This window comes from Passer montanus, unplaced genomic scaffold, assembly GCF_014805655.1.
Source record: "Passer montanus isolate IOZ18808 unplaced genomic scaffold, ASM1480565v1 scaffold53, whole genome shotgun sequence".
Taxonomy (NCBI): Eukaryota; Metazoa; Chordata; class Aves; order Passeriformes; family Passeridae; genus Passer; species Passer montanus.
The window spans coordinates 2,625,334-2,651,953 of record NW_024370263.1 but is presented as its reverse complement, the minus strand read 5'-3'; positions in this window follow the sequence as shown (position 1 = coordinate 2,651,953).

The following is a 26,620-nucleotide window of genomic DNA, read 5'->3' as shown; positions in this document are numbered from 1 at the left end:
CCCAGCAGCACCAGTGCTCCCCATGCCAGAGACTTGAATCATGAGATCATAAACAGGGCTGATGGGATCATAACTAACACGCCTGACAGCGCTCGCTGCTCGCTCCGCTCTTGTCTCACACACTGGGGACAAAACGCAGCTTGGAGCTGAAAGAGGAGCCCAGAACACATCCCTGCAGCCTCTGAGGTGTTACTGGGCTTGCTGGGCAGCAAACAGCTCTTGCAGGGCACTGGAAAACAAGCTGCTGCCTCGTGCCCTGCATGCCTGAGCAGCTCAGGAGGGACCCAGCCGGGCTCCCTCCCAGCGCAGCAGCAGGAGCCTGGTGGGAAGCCTGGGATGGAGGGAGGGGGCAGGAGAGTGCATCACAGCCCATGCTGGGCTCTTCAGCTGTGGGAATGTGGGAATCATGGTGAAAGCATATTCTTTGACTATAACCAGAAAATGAGAACCATAATGAGTCATAAAAATGAAGGAAACTGCTGAAAATCAGCAAGAGCTAGGAAAACACACTTCCTTTCTGCATCCAGAAAGGATAGCAAGGGTAGCAATATTTCCTTAGCTGGACAGGTAAAAGACTTCTACGAGTCTGCAGTTATTGAGTTGAGAGATCTTCTGGGACTTGAGCAACAAGGCCATGCTCAGGGAAACCCAGGCTCCATGGGGAAACAGGCAGGGCAGCTCCGTGGCTGCGGGGTGAGGACAGACCAGCCCCGGCTGCTGCCGGGCTGACTGGGGCCATGGCAGAGCTGGGGACACCTGCAGCACCACGAGGGAGGCAGGATGGCCCCAAACTGGGCCAAACCAGGCTCGTGGTCCATCATCAATCACATGCAGGTGAAGCTCTCACACACTCACCCACAAACAGCTGCTCTGGGGTGCAAGAGCCACCCCAGGCAAGGTGAGACCCCTGCCAGGGGGGTGACATCTCCCATTTATCATGTCCCACTGCACCCAGCTCCGGCTTCCATCCAAGGGCAATCCAAAAATGCAATCCCATGAGTTGTGGAACTGAAAGGGGATGAAGCTTTTCTACAACTACTGATTAGGTTATTTTTATGGATAAAACATTAATGATAGGTTTTTGGATGGTAAATTTGTATGGGAGGAGATGGATTTTCCAAGGTGTCAGAACATTTTGTTTCAACATTTTTCAAAATGAAAATGTTGACATTTTGCAAGGAAAAAAAACTAATTTAGATTTTAGTTTAATATTAAATGTGGATTCATCAAGAGGAAAACTCTAGAAAATTATCCATTTTATGTCAAGCATTTTAGAACTTAGGTCAAAATGAAATTGGGGTTGAGATTTGTTTAATTAATTGAACCCTTCTGGAAAGTACAGCTTTCAGCTGGCCTGAAGTGATACAACCCAGTTTACACATTCAGGCATGGAGACAGATAATTCTACATTCAAATTAAAGGGAAGTGGGGGAAGATAAACCAGCTTGAAAAAGCAGCATTTACTGAAACACAAAGAATAGGTTGGGAGAGGGAGTGAGATGTACAGGACTGAACAGTGCAGATGTCAGGGGAGGACATTCTAAGCAAAAAAAATTATGTACAAGTGCATAGACCCCACTGGAAAGGGATAGAGGATTTGGCATTACAGGGGAAAAGTAGGATGCAGAAGACAAGGGGCTTTGCAAGCATGCCTTAATCCCTTTGCATCCTCAGGCTAAGCCCAGCTTCAGAAGATATAAATGCTTAAATAAACATGAGTCAATTTATTATTCCTCTGTGTTTCAGATCCTCCTCACCTTCTGCCTGGCTCATTTACTGCAATTAAATGCTTGTAAACAGATTATACCCTGAAAGCTACATTTTCCTGGTAAGTGGTCACCTTAACCTCCTCTGCTTTGACTGTGGCTAATATTCCCCAGGTCACACTATAATCCCTGAGTAATGGGAGCAGAGTGAATCACGAGGTCACTTGGCTGGACAAAACTCTCTCCAGCATCCAAACCACATCTGGGACTGGGCTTTGCTGGGGACTGTGACAAGCGCTGCTTACACACTCAGGGAAAGTATTACTAATGTCATAATTCTCATAAACCTGAACAAAACCTGCCCTGGACACAGGACACACACTGCTGTATTGGGCTAGTAAGCATAATGACAAACTCTGCACTCACACGGGTTTGCTTTGTGGTTGGTTATGGCTTTGTACACGTTGTGAAAACAGCAAAGTGGAGCCTGCTGTGACACAGTGCAATTTTCTGAAAAACCAGAAAAGCTTCTCCAAACCACTCTGAGAACTGGTGTTCAATTGCCTTGGTTTTAACTCAGATCAAAATATTTTTCCTCACAACCAATACAGGTGTGGGGAACTGCATGGCCAGCTTGTGGAGCCTTCAACAAGCCTGACTTTTAATGCTTTGTTTGGTTGTAGAGGCAAGGTCTGAGCTGAAATACTACTGACAGGGACAGAGTTTATTATGGATGCTCAAATGGGAAGCAAGTTCTGAGATGGTGTGGATGAGTAACTCCCCTGAATCAAGTGGGGTCACCAGTTTACAGTAATTGGCAGTCTTGCACTATATTTTCTGTCCTCTAACACTGACTCTGTCAAACTGCATTGATTGTCTCTGTCAGGGAAAAAAACCCAAAGCATATACATAGGGGAGAATAAACAGTCTTCCCATATTCAGGTTAAAAGATTTTGCTCTCCAGAACAGGTTTAAGCAGATAATTTCTCTCCTATATCCCTCAGAGCCCACCCTCCATTTCCCCCAAACACAAAACAGCTCTGCAAAAATGAGTAAGAAATGTGAAGTTGTCATGGAAAAGAACTCCACTGCCTAAGCTCAGCTTGTAGCATGAGTTTCACAGCTGAGTGGTGCCTGTCATGGGCTGATCTCTCTCCATCCCTTTGGAAAAGCAGCCTGAAAGTCAAGATTTGTGCTCTCCCCCAAGCCAACACGCCGTGCTGCCCTTCACTGCCTCAACCCCAGCAGAACAGAGGAAAAGAGGCTGCTGCATGCCACTCACTACAGGAAGCCAGCTCTTTGTTTTTACATAATCATCTCTATTCTGAGCTTTATGGAAAGTTCATAAAAGGGAAGGAACAGAAAGTCACGGTGACAATGCAGCCCAACTCAGAGATGCAGTGTGGTACTTAGCAGTGTTTACCTGCTCCAATAATTCTGATCCCAGGGCAGAGCACTGAAGATTAGCTCCAGACCTCATTAGGCAGGATAGAATTATGTGGGTTAACAAAGTAATACTCTTGGCTTTCTCTTGCATTTTAAAAGTGGCTTGAGACCTATAAAATCCCTTTGAATTTTATTAAAAGTCTTCTGCAATCATTTTTCATCCTGCAGCCCAGTTGAGCTGAACTAATAAATTAGCATGTTATCTGTGTGGATATCCATTAGAGCTTCAAATGAAGATTATTAGAGCCAAAGAACTAACAATGCCACTTACAGCTGGGGAGGAAGCAAACTGCTCCACTGAGCAATGGGCAGCGAGGATAAGGAAGGAGGAACAAATCCACCCCAAAGCCAGCAGGACGTGGGCAGCACGAGGAGGAGCAGCTCCGGTGCCCAAGGGCAGGCTGTGACCACCCTGGGCAGGCAGCCAGAGGCAGGAGGAGCCTGGCAGGAGCTGCTGGAAGTGAAGGCAGGGAGCCCAGCACATCCCACAGGGCTCTGTGGCTCTGCTGCAGGCTGCCAGCGCCTGGGCTCTCCCTGCAGCAAGCTCATCACAAGGCAGGGCTTTAAAGGAAATGTCATCACATGCTGCCTGGTTCACTGAACCACAGCAGCTTGGTTGTGCTTCCCTGGGCTCTTTTCTTTCCCTTGAACAAGGCTCTGTTCCAGGGCTCCAGCCACAAACGCGCTTCTCAGCCCCCACCTGCATCAACACCAATCTGACATTTGTGTGGGCATGGGTTGTTCTTTCCCAAAAGAAAAGAGCTCCTGCCTGAGCTTGAGCTTCATGATGTGATACCCAAAGTGAATTTCAAGATACATCTCCAAGCTGCTGATCTTCCCCTGGGGTCATACAGTCAACCATTTTAGAATGTCTTTATTTCCAGCCTTCCTTCTCTTCATCTAATTCCCTTTCACCTCCCACTCCTATCCTTTATTACTCTTCTATTATTTTCCAAGAGGAAAATGTTTCTTTTCATTCTCAATCTCTGTTCTTTTCCTCCTGTCATTCCCTTCATGTCTCAGCCATGATGATATTTTTGTTCATGCAATAACTAGTTTGCTCTTTCTCCTCTTCCCACTGGGCTACTTTGATCTACTGCTCCTGTGTCTGTTTTACACATTCCTTTTCCTCTCTCCAAAGACACATCAGCCTATTTCCCATTCCCTCCTCCTTACTCATCTCTCTTTTCCTGCTCTGATCTATTCTTGCTGCACCAAGCTTGTTTCATGTGGAGATGGTTTTAAAACCTGCTCTGCTGCCCGGATGGGCACTACAATAAGTGCTGAAGGACATGGTCTGTCAGTCCAGTCACCCTAAACCAACACAGGATGCCACTGTAACACCCTGCCCATGCTTTACTGAGAAGAACACCACCTCATTCCAGAGGAAAACCTAACCCAGGGAGCACTGGGGATGATAATCCCTCGGTCACTGCAAGTTCAGCAGATCAAGTTGCAGCACAAACCTGGAAAAGCCCCCAGGGATCTGTTTCACTGCCTGGATCTTTGGCAGGAAGTGTGCCAACCAACAGGAATGGACTTTTTGTTGTCTGTAATCAAGTAAATCTCCCCAAAATGAATAAAATTTACATGCAGCTTCACAGCATTGTGGAAAGAAGAGCTTTTAGAGCTGTGCACAGTTACAATAAAGCACAGCAAGATTTGACATCAAACAGGAGGGAGCCTGTTGCCCCCCCCTTCAATGGGAAACAACCTGGGGGTGGAAATTGCCCTTCCCCTCCCCATGGCAGCCACTTGTAACCACTGTCCCTTGCCTGAGGACCTGTCTAAAACCCATGCTTTTCCACCCTTGTCAAACAAGGCATCAGCACTCCCTGCAGCTTCTCCTCCTGATGAAATCACACTTCCACCTAACCTTGCTGCTTCAGGGAGTGAGCAGGTAACAAATGGCACAGAAACTGCTGCAGCATCCTCTCCTGAGACACAAAAATGCTTCCTCGGGGGCAGGAACTGTGAAACAGGGCCTTTTGCAGCCAGAACATTTGGGCAAAGAGCTCACATTTGACCATTTGATGCCCAGCAAGTGCCCACTGGGCATCTGGGCTGCTGCCAGGCCATTAGTCCAGCTGCCTCACCTCTGGGCTGTGATGAGCAGCACTTAATTCAAAGGTTACAACAGAACGTTTTGGCCACTCTAAATTCATAGCACACCATCCAGTGATTTCATTAATGCTGTGGAGCTGTGGGACTCTTGCAAACATTGCTGGCATTCTCCTGGAAAGGAGCAAAGAGGCTAACTGCATTTTCCTTGTTCCAGACTGGAGAATAGGGGAACAAGGTGCTGTGCTTGTGGTGATAGGAGGGGTCTGTCAGCAGAGTGAGTCTGAGCTAAAAAACCCAGCTGATGGCAAATGAAGAAGGGTTCATTTACCAGAGCATTTGCAATGGCAGTCCCAGAAACCTGGCCTTGCTTCTTTTACCTCAAACCACCACGTGAATCAGTAATTTCCAAGATGAAAACTGCAACGACAGTCACAATAATGACAGCAACCTGCAAGAGAGCTCTGTGTGCACTCCAGCACCGTGAAATAGCAAAGTGGCCACAGCAATCTTCGTGTCATTGCAAAGGTTAGGTGCAGGCTGCCCTTTGCATGCCCCAAATCCAAACCTGGGCAATGTCTGAGTAGAGAGGCAAAGGGGGAGCTGAGATGAAAGAAGTCTCAGTGATTGCTTCACACACACACAGTGCACTGTTCCATAGCAGTGCTCTGAAACATTACACTCTCACAAGGCTGTAACTGCATCACTTAGAGCCATTACACAGGCAAAATGCAGTTCAATTTGGCAGCATTTTGCTTTGGTTTTTTTACCACAGATAGGAAGAACTAGAAGCCTCATGAACTTCTGTGAGCCCATCCTAAATAATTTCACTGAAATGTAAAGTATCATGCCTCAAGTCAGTTCAATCTCTGGGGCATTAAATTAGCCCATTTGTTGAATAAATATCATTATTTCTATGTAGAAGGGAGCAGTTCAAGTAGCTGACAAGCATCTATTGCCACTTTGACATTCAACTGTGCCTGTTGTAATGGGCACAGATCTCCTGCATCCTAGATTCCAGCAGTATGGGCACGTCTCAAATGCTGCAGAGCATCGAAAAAATGTCACAAGACACCTACATTTGGGCACCTGATCCACTCCCACGTGCCCCTGCAACAGCAGGTGATGTAACATGATAAATCTCAGTGTGGAAAATCCCCCCTGCACAATTTCCAACCCACTTCTGACCATGAGCTCATTGAGGTCTCACAAAAATACCTTGGGGTACAAAGATCATTGATTTAACTACAAAGTCATAATTATTATTATATTTATGTATGGCTTCAATATTGTATATATTTGTGTCTCCCCTTTGTAGTCTATTAGCCAATGGTGACCAAATTCTGTCCTGGGAGGTGCAGTGAAAGCCTGTGGGCTCAGATCAGGCTACAGCCAAGGGCAGCAATTGTTCATAAACTGAAGTGACACAGGTCAATGGAGAAGAAAGATAATTTCATTACCTGCATCTGAGCAGATCTCATCATATAAGAAAAAACCTTAATGCAGTGCTGATGGCAAATATAAGTAGATACCTAAATAGCTGTCATCACTGCCTGATCTGTATGAACACCTAACACAATTGCTGTGCTACAAAACAGCTTTTGACCTGCTGGTAACATTTCATTTTGAACTCAGCACTAGCCACAAAACCCAAATCCACTGAACCTGTAAGGATATACACACTGCACACACAATGAACTCCTAGCCTTGAGGCCAATTGTTGCCTTATTTGGTGAAAATTGATTAGATTTGTCAGGTGAATAAAATTCTTTATTAAATTTTCCCAGCTGAAACTTTGCCTACGTATTTTATTTTTTCATTAGAGTGCTGCTGAATTTGTCTGAAGTAGTTAAGAACATTTGTAAGTGATATGGCAGTAACAACTGGACCAAGCCACAGCAGAAACCCCCCTGGAGAAACACACTTTGCCTATGGAGCTAAACTCTAAATGCTGCTGGTTTCAGTTTCTCCCTGCCAGAGGGGACCAGAAGAGAAATTAGGCTAGAAAGTTTGAGGGTTTTTTTTTAATTTTTAAACAAGAGAAAATAAAACCCTCAAAAACACCTCTCCTCACTGACACACACAGACTGCCAGGAGGGACAGCACAAATATTCCAGAATTAGCTGTGAAATTTGGCAACAAGCATCAGGGCCAGGCACTCAGCAGAGCTGCCTCCCACCCTCCCAGTGCTCCCCACTGCCCTCTCCACACCAAACACATCCCACGCCTGGGGAATTAGCTTCAGTTGCCCCAATCTGATTTCTAATTATGATGCAGGATGCACGGTGATAAATTTCCTATGGGATACTCATTATATAGAGCATATGAATGTGCTGTAATCAGGCGTATTTGTTGCTATGGAAAAACACAGCAAGCATGCAGAGCCTTCTGTGTGGCATCTTTAGTGTCCCTGCACTCAGATTCCTTGGCAGTGTGTGGCATAGCAACATGTTAGCTGGCACCAAAGCCAAGGACCATGCAAGTTTCAGCTGGAGAACTTGAGGGGTTTTTTAACCTATTGCCACTTCAAGGGGTGTGGGATGTTATAAATCTGCATTATTCCCTTTTAAAGCAAAAAAGATCAAAGAAAAGTATCACAGAAACAGGAGGTTTAGAGTGTGACCTTTCCCTCCTCCTGTTTGCTGCCTTCCTCATCTGCAGACTGGCCACATCCCTTCCAGGAGGTGAGATGGGATTGCTGGACCTGTATTCACCTGCCATGGCTACACAGGGCCAGGTGTGATTTTCCCTGTGCCCAGGTAAAGGGGCATTAGCCTGAACAGCACAGGGCAATCCAGGTGGGACACACCATGCCAAAGGAAAAAAAAAAACCTCACAGAAAGGTCACTCTGTTTATTAATTAAATCCCATGTTAATCCCTTCTGTGAGAAGCTGTGGAGGTGGAGAAGGTGCCAAAGCACAGTTCTCTCTGTGCTACCGAATTAAATGGATCTTGGGGCACATGGGAACACTCAGCCTGTTTGTTTTATGCCTCCCATCCTTTAAACACTTAACCCGTGGCAGCAGAGCACATTCCCTGGGGGCTTGCACAGTCTCCATGGAGAGACAGGACAGCAGCAAAGCCACCTCGCTCCTCCAAAGGGACAGGGAGGCAACACCCACTTTCATCTTCTCTCAACAGCTCTCAGCTCTCTATTTCTGGAGGCTCTGACCCAGAGACAGCTTCTTCTGAGGCAGCACCACCACCAGCATTACCTCTAGGGGCTTTGGGTTTAAAAGCTTCTGGTGGCTTTTTGACTCCCTGCTGCATGTATTGATATTTGTAATCTCTCTGCTGGAATGTTTCATGGTCCCATGGGGACTGATGTGAGGAGTGAGATGGTGTAGCTGAAGAGCTGCCCCCACACAGAAGTTAAACTGGGACAGTCTCAGCAGTTCTCTACTGGCATGGCCAACCACCCACCAGAGGGATGGGGATCCTCCCAGCTAAAATTCCTAGAAATTCTTCCTTTCAGGAAAGCAGGGTCAGTCCTTCTGGTGGGCTTTTGCTGGGCTATGTGCATGAAGCTGGGAGCAGGCCAGTTTATATGCACAACACTATAAAATCAGGGCTCCTCACAGTGCACAGCTCTCACAGCAGTCTGGCACAGGCTGGGCTTAGCTTGAAGCCTGACTGCCCAGAGAGGAGCACAGCTGATGAGGGACACCCATCCAGGGAGCCTTGTGGCATTGCTGCCATTCTTGTGCTTATTCTTATCTAAGCATCTCAGGATAGTCCAAAAAATCAGATTAATACCATCACTCCTACTCCTTTTAAAGACTGGGAACCAGGGAGCAAAACCTAAAAAGTTGTGTTTCATTTTGCTGCCCGCTGGGTTTTGAGGGTGCAGCACACTATTAGCCATGTGTGTGTACAGCCCCTCACACCATCCCAATATCCCAGATGGATAATACAATCCTACTCACTCCATAAAAATTTACCAGCAGCTCAAGCTCATATCATATCTCTCTCCAGAACAAGTTCACTGATGAAAACTCATCTGCAAAGAGGCTGTGATATTAAACTGAGCTGACAGCAGACCAGTGACTGCCACACTCCCCAGCCCCTGGCAAGCAGCAGGTTAATGGTGAAGTGTTATTCCCCCAGCTTGAAGGAAAACTGTTCAAAACATTGCTGGTTTTGTTAGCAAGCTTTACACAGTGCTTATAAATGAGGAACTGGACAAGAAATGTGAATTCACTGTTTCTCAAACAAAGTACACATAAAAGAGTGAAACTCCCCTCCAACTTCAAGGGAAAAGTGTCTCATTTGCTGATGCCAAATACTGATTTAAAACACTGACAGACCCAGACCACTAAAACTTCCCGTAATAAACTGTGGTTTTCAGTGTTGGTAAAAAACCTCAAAACACAACAGGAAATGAGGCAAAGGGTTTGTTTTGTTTCCCCTACTGGTGCTTATATAAAGGGGAAATCGTTATTGTCTATTGCTAAATCCATAACTCAGAAAATAAGACCTGATCCTCCCACTCCCCTGCCCCTCCTTGATCCCATGCTCCCAGGGGAGCTGCACCACGGAAAGAGACACAGGTCGAGGTCATGCCAGGTAAAAATGAAAGCAGAAGTCCGCTTGAAAAAAAAAAAAAATTCCAAAACCACTTTTATTTTCTGTCAGTTGCACATTGCCAGCACCACCACCATCATTATCACTGGGGGCTTTGGGTTTAAAAGTTTTTGGTGGCTTTTCGACTCTCTGCTGCATATATTGATATTTTTAATCTCTCTGCTGAAAGGTTTCATCATCCCATGGGGCTTTTCTCTCCCCAGGCAGAGGAAACTAACACCCATAAAGGTTTTTTTCCAACTCTGAATACAGGGTGAATATAAGTATTTAAGGTTGCACTCCCAGTCTTGGGGACAATCACACTTCTGGGCTAAGCTGACAAAACTTGAAATGTAAAAATCTGCTTTTTGCAATGATTTCTGCCTAGAAACTATAAATAGATATATTTTTTACAAATCCATAGAAATATTGCAGACACATTTCCCCAACTGCATTCAAATTAGCTGTGAAAGGAGCCTGCTAACTAAGGCAGTATTAGCTCTCAGCAGCGTTCATTGCCTGTGTCACACTGCAGTTATCCCCAAAGGACAGCAAACACCCAGGACCAGCTCTCTGGAGTGAGGAGTGCTGCTGTCCCGTGAACAGAATTCAGCATAAGCAGCTATAGATGGTGAAGGGGAAAAAAGAAACAGAAATTACCTTGGTTTTGAGGACAGAGTCCAAAAAAAATCACAGTAAAGATCCCTGAGCTGCGTCACTCTGGAGCTCAGCCAGAAGGTGCCATAAATAAGGTCTGGAGGCCAGGATGCTTTAGGGAGGCAGGAGGACAGTGTTCCCATGGACAGAGATGGCAATCTCTGCTCAGCTGCAAAGGGCTGCAGCTGCTGAATAATTGCTTCAATAGCAGTGGTTTCAGAGAGGGCTTATCAGCCTGCCCTGTCCTGCCCTTGGAGTGGGAGGTTAAGGTCCAGGGACAGAGACAAATTTAGAGGGACAAAGAGATGATAAGTAGAAGGAAGAGGAAGGCCTCTGCTTGCTTCCCATTCCACTTCTAGTTTGGAGAGATAAGGATCCTTTTCTTTTTGTCAGAGCAATAAAGGGGAAATGGATTAACTGTGTTGGCCAGGATTTTGACTGTGGAGCCAGAGGGAGGGGGAACAGCCAGCCTGGGTTGTGATTCCCTCCTGATGTCTGACTGTGGCATTACTGATACCAACTGTCCTGGAGGTGAGCAAAGCCTCTTCCAAAAGGGAATTTACCTCACTGTAGCTACTCACTATTTAAGGTGAAAAAAATCACTGGTTTGTATACTTTTGCCAGAGCAGATGGGATTTTTTTTTTTTTTAGCAAAAAAAAAAGCTAGCACAGATTTATTAGCTGGGGCACAGCAGTGAGCTGATGGTACTCCACAGCTTCCAGGTAGCAATAAAGCAATGCCCAGCAGTTCAGCACACAGGGGCTCATCTGTGTCTTTTCTGGCCTGAAATAAGACACCTTAAGAGCATTAAAAATAAAAAATAAATAAAAATACACCTTTTAAACCTGCATCTAGCAGCAGTGAGACAGAGGGCAGATAAATGGGAAGAGGGAACCCAAAAGCTTCAATGAAAAATTTATGCTCCCTTCATTTTCAGGAAGAAAATATCCAGCAGTACATAGTGCTAACACAGCACTGCTGTGCTTAGGGGAAAAAAAAAAAAGAACTTTGCAGTGGATTCTCCTCTTGGCAGCAGAGCTGCACTCTGCTTCTGGGCTGAGGCTTGTGAAGAGACCATGTGCCCTCAGCCCAGGACCTCCCACTTCATTTCACTGCTGGGAAGGGCACCGTGGAGGGGCACAGATGATTATCTTAGAGCAGCATTTTTTAGTGGTTATCCATGGCTACACTCAGTTTTGTCAAACAGCACTGGGATGATGTCACTTCTTAAACCACAGTTTAGCATAATTCTTAGGTGCCTCATTGAACTCACAGGAAATTAAGCAGATGATTATCTAATCAAGAGCACAAACTGCAATAATTTCCCCTTATCTCCTCATCAGCCTAAGATCTCAAAGCAATTTACAGAATGAGTGAGTCAAGACATGTAGCTCATCTCCAAGGATGGTACTGTGCCATTCTACAGACAGGGAAACTGAGGCACAGGAAAAAAATTTTCCCTTTACACTGTGACCACTCATCCAAATCAAGGTGGGTGACAGCTGAAATGGGAGGATGAAGGGAAGAGGGACAGCCCCAAAAGCCTGAATTACAGACCAAAGGGTGGATCAGGAGCAGCAGCTGCAGGACCTGGGGGTGCAGCCATGGCTCTGTTCTCCCAGGCACACACACGAAGCCTCTCTCCCTGCATCAAGAGGTACAACACACGTGTTGCTCTCTGAATTCCATTCCTGCACCACACCGGTGGCTTCCCAGCCCTCTGCAGCAGGGGAGGGCCATGGATCCACATTAACATGCATCCCAGGAAGCAGGCACGTCCCCAGGGGAGCAGCATGATTCATTTTTAATGATACTTCCCCGAGTCTGTAGGCCCATAAGCCAAGAATTACAAGCCTTGAAAGTCATCATCACTGACTGAGCTGTTGTTGGTGAAGGAGGGTTTCCAGCCCAAGTGGGAGTCGTTACAGCAGAGGGATCATTTTAAACTAAGTGACAAGAATCTATCAGGGGAAGGAAAATTACACTTTCCAACAACTGAAGAAAATAATAAAAAAAACCCCCACCACTTCCTGCCAGAAATTCTGATTCAGAAACAAGACAAGAAGGCAAATTGCATCCCCCAGCCTACCCGGCATGGAGCAAACCTACACACATAGGTCAGAGGCCTGGCAAGAGCCTGAGGCTAAACTAATTATTGTGATTTGCTCGTCTTTTGTAATTAATCTAGGAAAGGCTTAAGGCTGTTAGCAGCTTTAAAGAAGTAAATCTGAAGGACCAATTAATTAAGAACAGCAGTGCTTAATGAGGACCTTTTGGTTCTCTCATGTTGATTGTTATATTTGTTGAAAGTTAAGTTTCCGCTGTCTGTCAGATCTTGTCTAGTCTTGTAAAATAGATCTTCTTACTTGGTGCTTAACCACTTGACACTGGAACAAAAGCTTTCGATTACAAAGCAATTTGTGGGGATTATAATGGAATGAGCTACGCCCACACTCCCTGATTTAACAATCAATTTGAAGCAATGTTCAGTTCAACCCAGAAGGCTTAAGGATCCTGAAAGTACAGTTTGGATCTCCTGGTTCCCTGCCTTCAGGCTAGACCCCACAGGTGCTGCTGGTGGAGCTAGGTTGAAGCATGCACCTCAAATCCTCTGAAAACAAAACAGGGATGTGCTTTTCCTTACTCATTCTTGCCTCAAATTGGCAATTAAGCTCCCATCTCTCTCCACATTTTCTCCCTGTCAGTCTGGTGCAGACCAGGAAAATCATGGCTTGCTGCAAAACCTAGAAGTGAAATTCAGCTGAGCACCACAGAGATACAGACACATCTTTATCCTCTCGTACCAAACATCACGGAGCCAAAAATCAAAGCATGACCTGAAAGAGATCCTGCACCAGCAGAGCCCTTCACCTGAGGCAAATGCAGCTGGGTGCAAGAGGAACAAGACACCAGAGATGTCACAGGCAGAGCTGAGAGGAAAGGTCAGTCCTGGTTCTGCTGTGCTCCTCAACACCTTATGCAATTTTCTCACACATGTGGAAAAAAGTTGATGCTTCAGTTTATTTAATTGGAGGAACAGGTAAATCACCCCATGAAGAACCTATTTTTTTCTGCTTCTGTTAAGATGGATCTCTGAACCAAATCAGAATGGTTCTTCTGTGAGGAGAAACACAGACAAGCACATCACCTAGAGACCCTGAGCATCTCAGAGAGACCAGCAATATCATTCATCAACTGAGGGAGGCACCTGCCATTCACAAACACAGGACCTCTGCCTGTTCTCTGTCTTATGTAAGATACAAACAAGTGTTTTGTGCTGGAAGAGAGAGACCAGCAAAGGAGTAAATCAGTGTGAAAGGAACAAAGATCAGGTTACCAGCTCACCTCAGGAACAGTCCTTTGTGAACAGAACTGGACTATTTTGCTTTGCAAGGAGAGGAGACATACCCATGCTGTTCTCTTTCAGACACCTTCCCTGTCATCTGTCCCCACTGCCAGCATTTTTCACATGCAGCAAATTAATTTTACATTCTCAGCAGGCATCTCTTCTAGAGACCAGCCAACTTCCTGATATTTTCTGTTCAGCTTTTATATCTGCAGATCTTTTTTAAATAAAAAGCTATGTGTTTTACAAAACATGAATGCCAGTAACACAGAGGAAGAATGTGACATTTTTCTCCCCAGGATATTTTGACTGACACGTGAAAAAGTCTATAATCTTACATAGGCTCAAGCTGCTCATGTTGACATCCAAATGTTTGATGAAAAAGAGCTTGACTGCCTTCCATGAAAGGTGTAGTCTTCTGATTTAGTCTCTTTAGCCCAGAAAAAAAAATGACCCCAAGCTCTTTCTCAAGGTATTTTATTTTATTCCCCTGTCACAAATGCAGCAGATGAATTGTGGGTGAATTGACTTTCAACTCCCTAACCAAATCTCCACACAATACCTTGTTTATTTTCATCATGTTCTCATACTACCAGCTGAGCCTGTTCCAAACCACCTCAGCTCAGTGCTCAGCATGGTGGAAATGCTCCCTGGCTTTTACAACTACATGATCATTAACTCAGCAGCTTTCTTAGAAGCTCCTCACAGTGATCCCTCAGCATCCTCCTGGAGAACCAGCCACCCCTGCAGACAGGGAGCATCTGACTGTGGAAGTGGAAAAGCCTCCTCTATCCCACACCAGCACTATCCTGCCCCATCTCAACATTACTCAGCTTTAAATTCCTCCCAGACAGCAGCACAAAACTCCAAACAAGAGCTAGAGCAACATTTTATAAATTTTTTGTTCCCTCTGGTTTCTGTACTTGAGTGAAAGCAAGACAAAAAACATCCCCCAAGGGTTTTCATCCTCAAACACCACAGTGAAAACTCTGTGAGCTTTGAGTCATTGTTTCGACTTACTGTGTCATCAAATACTGGGAGAAACAGAGGCAGAATTCACCACTGAGTGATGCAGGGCATGGTAAATCTGCTGGAAACTGAGTCTCTCTCAGCAGAAACCCACAAAATCAGCTCTGCCAGCCAAAATTATAGAAGTAGATGTGTTACCAATGTGAACAAGTAGCTAATCTCTCCAGGCTGAGGACAAACACAGATTTCATACTGACCATTGCAATGTGTCAGCACTTAGGAGTTCAGTTTGTGCCTGAGCCATGTCAGTATGTAAGACAGGAAATAATATAGGAAAGATAAAAAGCTTGTTCTGCAGGGAGAGGTCATCTGTCCATGCTCCACTCTAGGTTCTGAATCCAAGCATTGGGGCTGGAGAAGATGGCAGTTCACTGCTGCATCCGTGGACTCAAAATGCTGGATGTGGATCTGTGTCAGCAGGTGTTACCATACTTCACTTCAGAGAAAGGAAAACTTGGGGCAAACGGTGGAAGAGGGAGATTTGTTTCTGGTTCATGCAGATACACAGAAGCTGACTGAGGGAGCTGAGGGAGGGAGGTAAATGCACCTCTTCTGATCCTGGGTTTGGACACGAGTAAGGTAATTTTGAAAACCGCAGAGCTAGAAGAGATTGCCACAGAGTCACAGCAGGGCTAATGCCTGAAAGGACCAGGGCCTTAGGATTAGTTCTGAGCATTTCATGGTCACTTAACTGTGGCTAACCCCAGTTTTGATTTACTTCATGGTAAGGGGGAAAAAAAAAATGTGGGGGAAGGACAGTTCACTGCAGAGCTGTTAAAAAACAGGGCTAGCCTGAGGGATGAGGCTGGCAAAACCCTACTGCTTATATTTAATATTAGTACAAGCACAGCTGGGCATTGCTGGACCCAACCAGCCTTGGAGCTGCAAGGGCTGGATGTTTCTATGTGCTCTCAGACCTGTTTCTTGCCGAGCTCCTGGTCTGAGAAAGCAAATATTGACACACAAGTGTTCGCCTGCTTAAGGCCCAGCACTGCAGGTCTGGGTCTGACCCAGCTGGGCACCCCCAGAGCCCATCCCTGCCCAGCCAGGGCACCAGAGCCAACCTGCTCCAGATCCTGGTCCTGTCAGCCCTCCCAGGCAACAAGAGCAAACACAGCCTGCACAGAGGAGATAAACACCCAGAGGTGAAGTCAACAATTTGTGTCTGTTGATACAAACCCAAGCAGACAGAACCGTCTGCACAGCACAAACAGGAGCCCTGCCCTGCCTTTTAACTTCACTTTCTACAGGAGGCTGGGCTTCTTTTCAGCTCAGAGGCATGAGGGGAACTATGAGCTCTTTAGCTGAGTGATAAATATTAAACTCACTAAGATATTTTTCTTCTTAGCATAAGGTTTCCCAGAACCTATTTTCCAGCAGATCTCAGCTTGATGGTCAGCAGTTTTGCACACACACACCAGCTTTGCAACTTCCCAACCATAAATGCAAGACAGGCAGAAGGCTGGAAAGATGGTGATTGCTCTGGCTAGATAGCAACTGGGAAGGGAACAAAAAATCCTGGTCCAGGGTTTACCTTAATCCAAGGTTAATTCCTTGTTTGTTCAGTTCAGCTTGGTAAAGACCATGGCAGCATGTGGCTGCTTCTAAACAGAGAGGAGAGAAGTGTATGAATATCTGATTTGTTTAGTATTATCCCTCCAGACCTGGGCCTCAGCAGCTCTCTAGGACTGTGATTTCTGCACATTCACTTCAGAGCAGGGCCCTCCTGGGAATGAGGGAATCCAGCAGTCGCTGGAAGCACTGAATCCCTGCAAATCACAAAGTAGAAAAAAGTGTATAGTGATTGTTTTTGCCATAATTCAGAGTAAACAAAAATCTAGTAAGATAATCAGGAAGGGAACATCTAAATGCTGTCTGTCATACAGGACAAGAACACTTGTTTGGAAGCAATCAGAAGATGCTTGATAACATGTTTGCAGCTATGTCACTGGTGACCTATCAGTCTCCTTACACATAAAGATGGATGTCAAGGCTGAGCCATTGTGCATTCTTGAGATACAAAGGAGAATACTTTGAAAAGTAGTCCCAGAGCACTCCAGTCATCACCATGAGATGAAGTACAATAAGACATGTGAAAAGCTGTGGCAGTTGTTTTATGTCTCATATGTGTCTTTGTGAATAGCAGCTTCAGTAATTTATGTTCCTGGTTGAAAAGCTTTTTGTAGCCTTAATACACAGAGTGGTTAACCCTTCTAACTCCTCAGCTCAAGAATCTGTACAAGTCACTGAAGACAAATAGCAGCATCCTTGGCTCCATCTCCAGCATCCTTTTTTACATCTGCACCCCAACATCCTTTATTTTCCAGGCATATAGACTGGCTGCAACCCTGAAGCACAGAAAATACTTCAGAATACTTCTTTTAGGATATCAACACATGAATTTCTCTACCCTTCTGCCACCTACCTCTCCCTCAACCTGCTTGTTTTATTCCTTTGGTGCTCTATTCTCTCCTTCCTGAGGAATTAATCTTTTCCCTTTGCTGCCTGCACATAGCCTGCCACCCAATCCTTCCTGCAAACGTTTTGCAAGGGATCAATTCTCTACAGATCAATTCAACACAATTTCCAGTCTTTTTGGACAAATACAGGTCTTTCAGGATGACCTCTACAAATCATATTGAGATACAAACAAACCCAAGTTGCACCCAACAGCAACTCACACTTTTTAGCTGGTAGGATTTCAACAGAAGCACTTGCAGAGGTTTTGCATGTGTGTGCATGTGCATAAAATGCAGGAGATGATTAAGAGAACAGCACCACCCAAAAAAAGAACAAAGAGGATAACTCATTGTCATAATATAAGTAGAACAAGAATTTTTAGTGCCACATGCTGTAAAACCAAAAACCCCTATATTTAACTTGTAAAGGGCATTGCCTTTTACCTGCATGCCTCTCTCCACCCTCAGCCTGCACTGGCCTCTGCCCAGCTCTGTGGGGTTGAGAGTCAACAAAACCCTCAGAGAGCCAGTGCAGGGACAGGAGATGCACTGAGACCCTCTGAGGTTTCACATGTCTGCAGGACAAAGTGACACTGCCTCTGTCACATCCTGCTGCCACCACATGCCACTACTAAGACAGAATGGCAATGAGAGACGGGGATTTTTAGGGAAGGCTCTAAATTTCTCATGGAGATGGACCCCACAGTCCTCAAGAGCTGCCCCCAGCTGTAATTCAGCCAGCCCCACTCTCCTGACACAAGTGCAGCATCAGGCCTCAATAGCATTTGGGCCAAGATGAAAGCAGCAACAGAAGAAAAACACATGTTTGGAAGAGGGAAAAGGGGGGAAAAAGATGTGAGAAAAAGGATGTCAAGGGGAAGGACAAAGAGCAATGACTAAAGACCCCTTGCAAGGAGAGCTAAGTTAGGTCCTTACTTCTGACAGTGTCTATCAGCAATGAGCAATTTCACAGCAATACAACCATATCTGGTTTTATACTAAAAAAACCCAAACAACAAAACAAAACCCTTCAAGTGTGCCCAAAATTAATAGCAGCTAAACAGGGGCCACGACTAGCTACACTTTGCTGGTGTGTTGGCAGCCCACCAGAAGCACAGCCCTCAGCAGCACAGGCTAAAAAATCCATTTTCAGAATCATCCCCTCTGCTCCTGCCCCTGCAGCCACAGGAGACCCTCTGCTCCAGTGCAGGTTCTGGAGCATCTTGTGCTTGGCCCTGTGTGCTGGCCCCGTTTCTAGTTATGAGATCTGGGAGACTCATTTGAGATTAAACAAAGGACTAAAGATTAGGTGTTCTGTAATTTAGTACTTCCTTTGCCTGCTTTATGTTTAGCAGCTTTTGGCAGAGGAAAGGAACAGCAGCAGCCAAGATGGGCTCTCTCTGAATCCACACAACCTAACCAGAAACAAGAGCATATACTTGACTCTAGTTAGCAAGGGAACTTTCATCCAGGGTCGCTTTCCAAACTACACTTGCATTCATTTTGCCATCAAGCCATGTGGTTGTTTAACTAGACTCATGGAAAACACATTAAAAAATAAACCATAGAGCAGATCCAGATGTTTTGAAATGCTAAACTTAGTGCCTCACACTCTTCCCTCCTCATCCAGCTTAAAAAAATTCCTGAAAAACTCAAAAGCATTCCTGAACTGGTTTGTCATGAGCCATTACTTCATACCAAAAAGTATACTCTAGCACAGACTTAAATAATCAATCTTTTAGCCATAAACACAATTACCAAAACACTTTGAAGGTTTGGATCAGCTTCATGAAAGGATAAAAATTCTCTGCTCTCTCTCCTATTTTAAGTAAGACTCTTGTTTCCAATAAAAGTTTCTTTCCACATTGAAAATATACACAGAGAAGCAGGATGATATCCCTGAGTTCCAAACTCAAGATGATGCAGGAGGCAAGGAAGACCGGGAGAGAAGGAGGCAAAGGCACTTCACACATGATTTTCAAGGTGTTGTGAACAAAGCAGGAGAAATAGAGCTCAACAGCACTGCCCTCCTATAATACCCTCAAAATGGGAAGAAAACAAATTTTTGCTGGTTGTACTTAGTTCTGCAGTTAGCTGCCATTTCCATGCTACTCCTTTGTCCCACTCCTATGTTTTATTTCCAGTGCAAAGATTTTTAGCCTGATCTCCTTCCTTGGAGCTGGCCAGGAACCTCCTCAATTCCCTCCCCACACCACATGTCAGACTCTTAATTTAAATAGCTGCCAGGCCAGAATCAGTTACATCATTTTTCCCCCCTTCTTTTCCAGGTATTCTTCTAATGGTTCCTAAGCTCTCTCCCAGAATATTTCCTACAACTTTCAGGCAGTTTGAGAAACAATGGAGATCACAATCTATTTTTTATAATCCTAGATGTGGTAATTGAAGCCTTACATCCCCGAAAAGCAGTTGAGGGTTGTTCACTGGATGAATGTCAAGTGCATGAATATATCCAGCCTTACATTCAGCATGAAAAGCTTTACTGGGAAAGACATTAAGCCTAGGTCACTACAATGAGACAACTGAGGTGATGGCCACCCTCTGCGTCCCTCAGGCCCAGTTTTCAGGTTTATTTATGCACAAATACCAAGAATGAATGAGTCAACTTGCCCAGGTGCTTTTGAGAATGCCCTTAAGGTACTCATCACCAGCTATAAGCACTTCACTACCTCTGAAGCCTTGATCCACAAGCTCTCCTTTACATATGGAGCACAGAAACCCCATAAGCCACCCAAACCTCCTAAAAATGAGGGAGTTTAGTCAATGGAAAGGTCTTTGCTTCAAAATCATCCACTGAGATGCATAAAAAGGAAGGGGAAATTATTTTTTTTTCTGACAAAACTTGCATCAAAATTGTCAATATAATATTCTTATTATCAAAACTCTGGTCATGTCTGTATATCCTCTCTGCACTCTTCTCCCTCTTTCCCCCAGCCCATTTGGTGGTGCTACTTTATCCAGGCCAGTCTGTGGTCAGTGTAAATCTTACATGCATCAGAGAAGATTTCCCCAACAGGATTTTCCTTAAAAGCAAAAGAATCTGGGGGTTTGAGACTTATCTTAACTACACGTTGCAGATCAGCTTTAAAATCAACTCCAAAACATTTGGAAATTGTTACAGTCCGCTGGCTCTGTAATTATAAAAAGCTGAAATTACTTTGAAGCTTCATTTAGAGAAGACTAATGCTGCAGTTACTCACCAGAGCCCTTTGCAGCCTGATTGTCAATGAGGGCTGGATGTTCCTATGTGTGCACAACCTGAGGCACAGAAGGGCAGGACACCACGAGCCACCACCCCCAGGCATCTCTCGTTAATGTGCTCCCCCCATAAAACAACCTGCTATCAGCTAAGAAAATTATACACTGCGTGCTGGTTTAATTGGAATTTACAGTTTCCTTGTAAAGCAGCCCATGCAAGAGGGCACTGAGAAAAGCTGGAATGTTTTACAGAAGAGGCCAGCAAATTGTGGCTGAGCTGTATGGGAGTGATTAGCACCTGCCAGTCGGTACAAAGCAGCGAAGTCCACAAACATGAGCTCAGCTTTTGGCCAAATGCAGAGACTGAAAGGCCTTAAGTTTTCCTGGGCAATAAACCCAGTGATTACTGAGATTATATTAACTCCAATTAACTCCCAACCTTTTTTTTTTTTTTTTTTTTTATAACAGCAGAAACAGCCCTACTCAGATCTTGCCCAATTGGGCACAAGCCTTAAAGGTATTGCTTCCTGTGGGAAGGAGAGATGAGTCACACAGACCCTATGACCTCTACTCACATGAGGTGACTCTAAGCCCTGATAAATCTGCTCAGCAATCAAGAACTCTCAAAATTTACAAATGTTTGTCATGAGAAAAACTTCTTCAGTTAAAAAAAAAATCATTAAAAATCACTTTACTCTCTAAATGTTTTTCTTCAAATACACACATACAAGTAAATTCATTCTGCCAGCAGAGAACAACTTTTTAGCAATTTACTGACAAGCAAATAGTTTTGCCAGACACTTCAGCAAGATGAAAATACAGTTAAAAATAATTCCTATGTAAAAGCAGCAGTTTGTTTTCTTGGAGGGCTGGGCTGGCTCAGCTTGGGTTTGAGTTGTGTTGTGTTTGGGTTTTTTTTCTTTGTTTGTTGTTGGGGCTTTTTTACTCTGTTGGATTCATTTTAATTACAAAGCTAACTGTGAGAGTAAAGATTGCAAAATTAAGGTCCTTGAGTTATTTGGTTGCTTTCAGCAAAACAGACAACAATCAAGAGGACTCTTCTTCCCCGTGAGGAAGATGCTTTGCAAGGGCCACCACGAGCCCTGGTGCAGCCAGCTGACGTGCAGCAAAAGCATTCACTAGGAAATCTGCTAGGTCATAATGTTATTCATGCTTCAATTTATATATGCTGTAAGTTAAAAAAAAAAAAAGGGAAAAAAAAGAGTTGCTGTTGTGGCAAAAAAACAAAAAAAAAAAAAAAGAGGAAAAAAAAAAAAAGAGGAAAAAAAAAAGAGTTGCTGTTGTGGCAGAAGTGCTGGTTAGATGCAGTCAGGGCTAAAAAACCAGGCAGAAGCATCAGCCTTCTCCCACAAACACATAGGGAGTGAGGAAGAGGAAGGCAACTTCCCACCCAGTCGCTTCTTGCAGGTTTGGTTCTAATTCCTTTTAGAGGCATGCAGCCCTTTTTCATCGGTGGGGCCCTAAATACTTGTTTGTTAATATTGACTATCTTGGAGAGTGGAAAATGTAATTCTTCTGCCTATCAGTGCCAGGGAGATGATGAGCTTAGCAGGAAAAAGAGCAGCGGCAGTAGGAGAACAAGCATCTCCATCTCCCAGCACCTGCAGGGAGCTGGGGGAACACCTGCCATCAGCCTCGGTGCTGCTCAGAGGCTGCTGATGTTCTCCACACAACTGATTCCTCCCCAGCAGCAGCTGCTACCTGCAGCACACCTGGGGTTCAGCACCCAGCCAGTCCTCAAACATGAAACACCTTCAACACCACACTGTGGCCTCAGCACCGCTGCGAACATCCCTGAACCAACACCCTGAGATCCTGCAAACATCCCTGAACTGACATCCCGAGATCCTGCAAACATCCCTGAACTGACATCCCGAGATCCTGCAAACATCCCTGAGCTCCTGCAGCTCCAGGAGGGCTCGGGCAGACAGGGCGTTGCCACACGTCTTCATGCAGACACCTCTTGGGAGAGAATAAAAGGCAGCACTTTCTCCTTGGGTAATACTGACACTTTCACTTAATTAAAAGCCTTTAATAGGGATCTCACTCCCTCACACCTCCCTGCTAGCAGACACTTATTCAGAGGAGGAAGATTAACAACACTTTTGCTACTTTGATGGTACCCAGCACAAATTAAAAGTTAAATGAATCTAGTTAGTCACTTCAAGTACAATGCCTTTTGTGTTACATTACTAGTTGGTGTTTTTTTGGTTTTTTTTTAGCCTGACACCCAAACTAGAAAGCAATTGGATACTTGCATGTTCACAGCATTCAGATCTTCTGTCTTAGTGTAAACCCATCTGAAAGTTTTGACTCAAAGTCATGAAGCCACAGGTATGTGAAGAGGGGGAATAATGTAATTGTTATGCAAAATTATCGACATCACTGGTTTATAGTTCTGTTTACCTCAGGGGCTCCTTTCAATGCCATGTCCTGCTTGGAAACTCGACTTTCAACCAGAACAGATACAGCACCACAGCAACCACAAAGTCAGCCTGAGTATCCCTGTGGATGGAGATCCCCATGCAGTGTGGGCCCCAGCTCCAGTGCTAGACCACCCTCATGGGGAAAAATAATTAACAAAACAACAGCAGTTCTCATACTGTAAGGTCAGCGAGGGGATTTGACTGTTAATCTTTTATCAAATGTGCAATCTGAAGCAGCAGTGGTGTGATTGCATTTCTGCCTGAACCCCTGACCTCTGCCGTGCAGGGCTGCCAAGAACACATGCACAAGAGGGGAAGAGAAGCCCTTTCAAGAGCATCTTTGCTTGCTGCCCATTTCATTGCTGAGGGGTAGGTTGTTCCTCTCCCTTCCCATGGAAGCAAGCTGTTGTTTCACTCCTCCGATAAAGCTGTTGGTGTGGTAAACTCAGCACAGAGATGCAGAGTTCAGCAGTTCAGGGAGGGAGCTGTGAAGCAGCCGTAGCAGCATAGACTGCTCAACCCATGTCTATTAAAAACCTTGCCCAGAGCTGCTCCCTCTCCACGCGGGTTTTTAGGTGCTGCTTTCCTCCCTTGACAGAAGTGCAGCTTGTAAACTGGGAACTGCAGCTACTCCTGTTAACAGGCTTCTCAGTGTAAGCTGAGCCACACTGTTCCTCTCTGAATATTTTATCTGTTCTTAGCATCGAGGAAAATTGCCTCCTTCCCTTTGCCCTCCTGTGTTGGCCAGAAAAATGAAGTTACAGGAAGAAGTATCTTCCCAGCAGCAGCACAGTCACAGCACCATGGACCAAATCCCCAGTTTAAGCAAAGTTTTTTTTTAGAGAACCCAGACTAATGGGCTCAATAAGCACTCGTGTGCCCATGTTTGCCTCTCTCTGCCCATCTCCAAGCTCTCAGACAGGATGCCCAAACATATCAGACATCAAACCCAGATCCAACAGCCCTCTCAACTCTTCAAGCCATCACTCCCCACCTCCCATGGTGGTTTTCTTTATCTCTCTGCAGAGCAGATTCCACTCTTCAGGGCCATGAAACTGTACCTCTATCACATTTTCTCATCTCTGTATAAAGTCACAATCCCTTTCTCCCAAAGGCAACCATGTTACTACAGTAATGCTCGAAAATGAAAAAGCTATAAAAGGTACAATAATTAAAATTCTATTTTAATTCCTCTGCACAGGGGAAGGAGACAAGGTCTCTAGCACATATTCTCCCTCTACCACAACAGTTCGTGCATTGTGTTATAAAACTTTTCAGTGCCATTTATTTTTATTTGGCCTGTGAAATACTTTGGGGAAGGCCTCCTTGTAAATGGCCCATAAAATTTGACAGGAACTAAACCTCCTACTGTTTTTGTGACTGATATAAAAGAGAACCAACTTGGTTGGCACCCTTAATGCATGTTTTATGGGAAAAGGAAGACTGTCCCCTGTACACGCAGTCAGTTCCCGAGCAGGCCGAGCTCAGGCCTGTAAGGATCTTTTGTGGCCTTTTATGAGGTAAGGCTTTCCCTATAAAGTTCGGGCCTCACCACAAACCCACTTCCCTCTGGGCTCATCCATTAATAAGCACTTTCATTAAAATTCCACCTTTCTTAGAGAAACAGCCGAGCTAATTTAACAGGAAATTGACTTTCGCCGTCACCCGCGCGCTCTGGCTGCGGCGACACCGGCCCGGCCTGCCCAGAGACATCCTGCCATTAGCATTTCTCCTTTGTGCATCGATTTGCAAAAGCCACAGAGCTCCTGGCACGGTTTGGGAGAAGAGGAAATGGGACAGTCACTCGGAAGATGCAGCTGCTTTCAGATAAACACTGGGAAGAGATGGATCCCTTGCATCCTTGGCAATCAGCAGCCTCAGGAAAGCACAGGAGCAGCAATGAAACTCAGAAATAGCAGTGGGTTATGTGTCCAGGCAAACACAGAGCTGTACAGCAGGAGGAGATCTGCTGAAGGGGATTAAGTGCAGGGCAGGGTCACACAAACTGTGGGCAGGGGTCTGGCTGTCAGTCCACGGCACACAGGCATCACTCTTCTCCTGAGGTGTTACTATGCTACCAAAAGATCAGTCTTACTAAGAAAAATCCCAACCTCCTGAGACAAACGACATTCCAGAAAATAAATTTCGTCATCATGCCAATACTTTCGGAGCAGAGTTCATTAAAAACATTATATGTATCCTGTATATTGGCAAACGTCAAAGAATTAAGGATTTTTTTGGCTTTATTATAAAAATCTATTTCATTCTCTTTTGGCTTCCAAGACAAGCTTTCAGGTGGAAGGCTGTACATAACACCACTGTATTTAGAAATGAGAAATCAGAAACTACACTGACTCCATCTGTCCATAAAAAAAACACAGCATAAAAAATTCTATATGAATTTATTCTGCATTCTAGTGAGGTATCTCTCTGCATTTCACAAGAAAGTGTCCAGGGAAAGTGACAGGTTTATTTTTAGCCTTTCTTTAATCTTTGCAGAGTATGGCAGCAGATTGCAACCCATCATGAGTATCCCAAACTAGGCTGAGATATGCGGCTGAAAAAGAATGGGTTTAGATTGACTGTCATACTGCAAAGATATGGAGATGTTCTTAACAACCAGCCCCACTCCAGCTATAAGAAATTTGATCATATGCATTTCATTCTCAGTGTCACATATAAGTGGGAGATACATTTGTCACTGGATAATACATTCAGAATTAACAAGAAGAACTTGTCAGGTTTTGGCTGCAACCACTGAAGCTAAAGCCTAGAGCGAAATAAACTGTCAGATCAGAGCTTTGTTAAAAGGATTAAACCCATTCTTAAGGGTGGAGCTGTGGAAAAGCTTTTAAGCTTTATACTTACACCTGAAAGGTTTTAACCTAAGTTTCTAAAAAAGACTGACACAAACCAAACATTTTAAAAAACAACAGCTAACCTGACCTTGGAAGCAGGACCATCTCCAGGATCTGCTGTATTGTGAGCCCAGCACTGAGCAAATGCTGCTGAAAACCCTGGATCCGTCAGGCCGTCACTAATTATTGGCCACATTTTTTGGCATCTGCTCAAGTTGCTGTAGAATCAGTAACTGTTTTGTGGGTTAGTCTCATTACAGACCTACTACAGTAATTGATTTGCACAGTGGCCATGTGGTAACTCATAAAACTTTTCACAGGAGTCCCAATCCTGCAAATATTTCCTCCTGCACTTAGAGGGAACAAAGCACCCTCTAGAAGCCGACGAGTTCAGCCACACGCCCAGCCTGCACAGAGGCATTGGGAGGGTAGATCATTGCAGTGCAGCCTTTATGTGAGGGGAAAAAACCTCTTTTCCTACATTCAATTAGTTGCAAAATTGCACCACATGATACCCTTGCAAATGAAGAAGGTGTTACCATCCCACTCCCCGGCAGCTGGGGAGGCAGAGCTGAACTCAGAGGTGCAGGGAGTTGCCCAAGGTCATACAGCAGCTCAGTCATAAATAGCACCCAGGTGCTCTGAGCTTCCTCACTCTGCTTCTGCAGCATTTTGGGAGCACAGCTTCAGCTGCAGACAGGTTTTGAAGTCACTCAGTGTTTGGCCTGTCCTGCATCTGCTTCAGGGTGCCAAAGAGCACAATCTCTGCAGCAGGCAGGCTGATGGACACCAAAGCAGCTTAGGGAGGGCTGCTGCTGCACTGCCAGAGC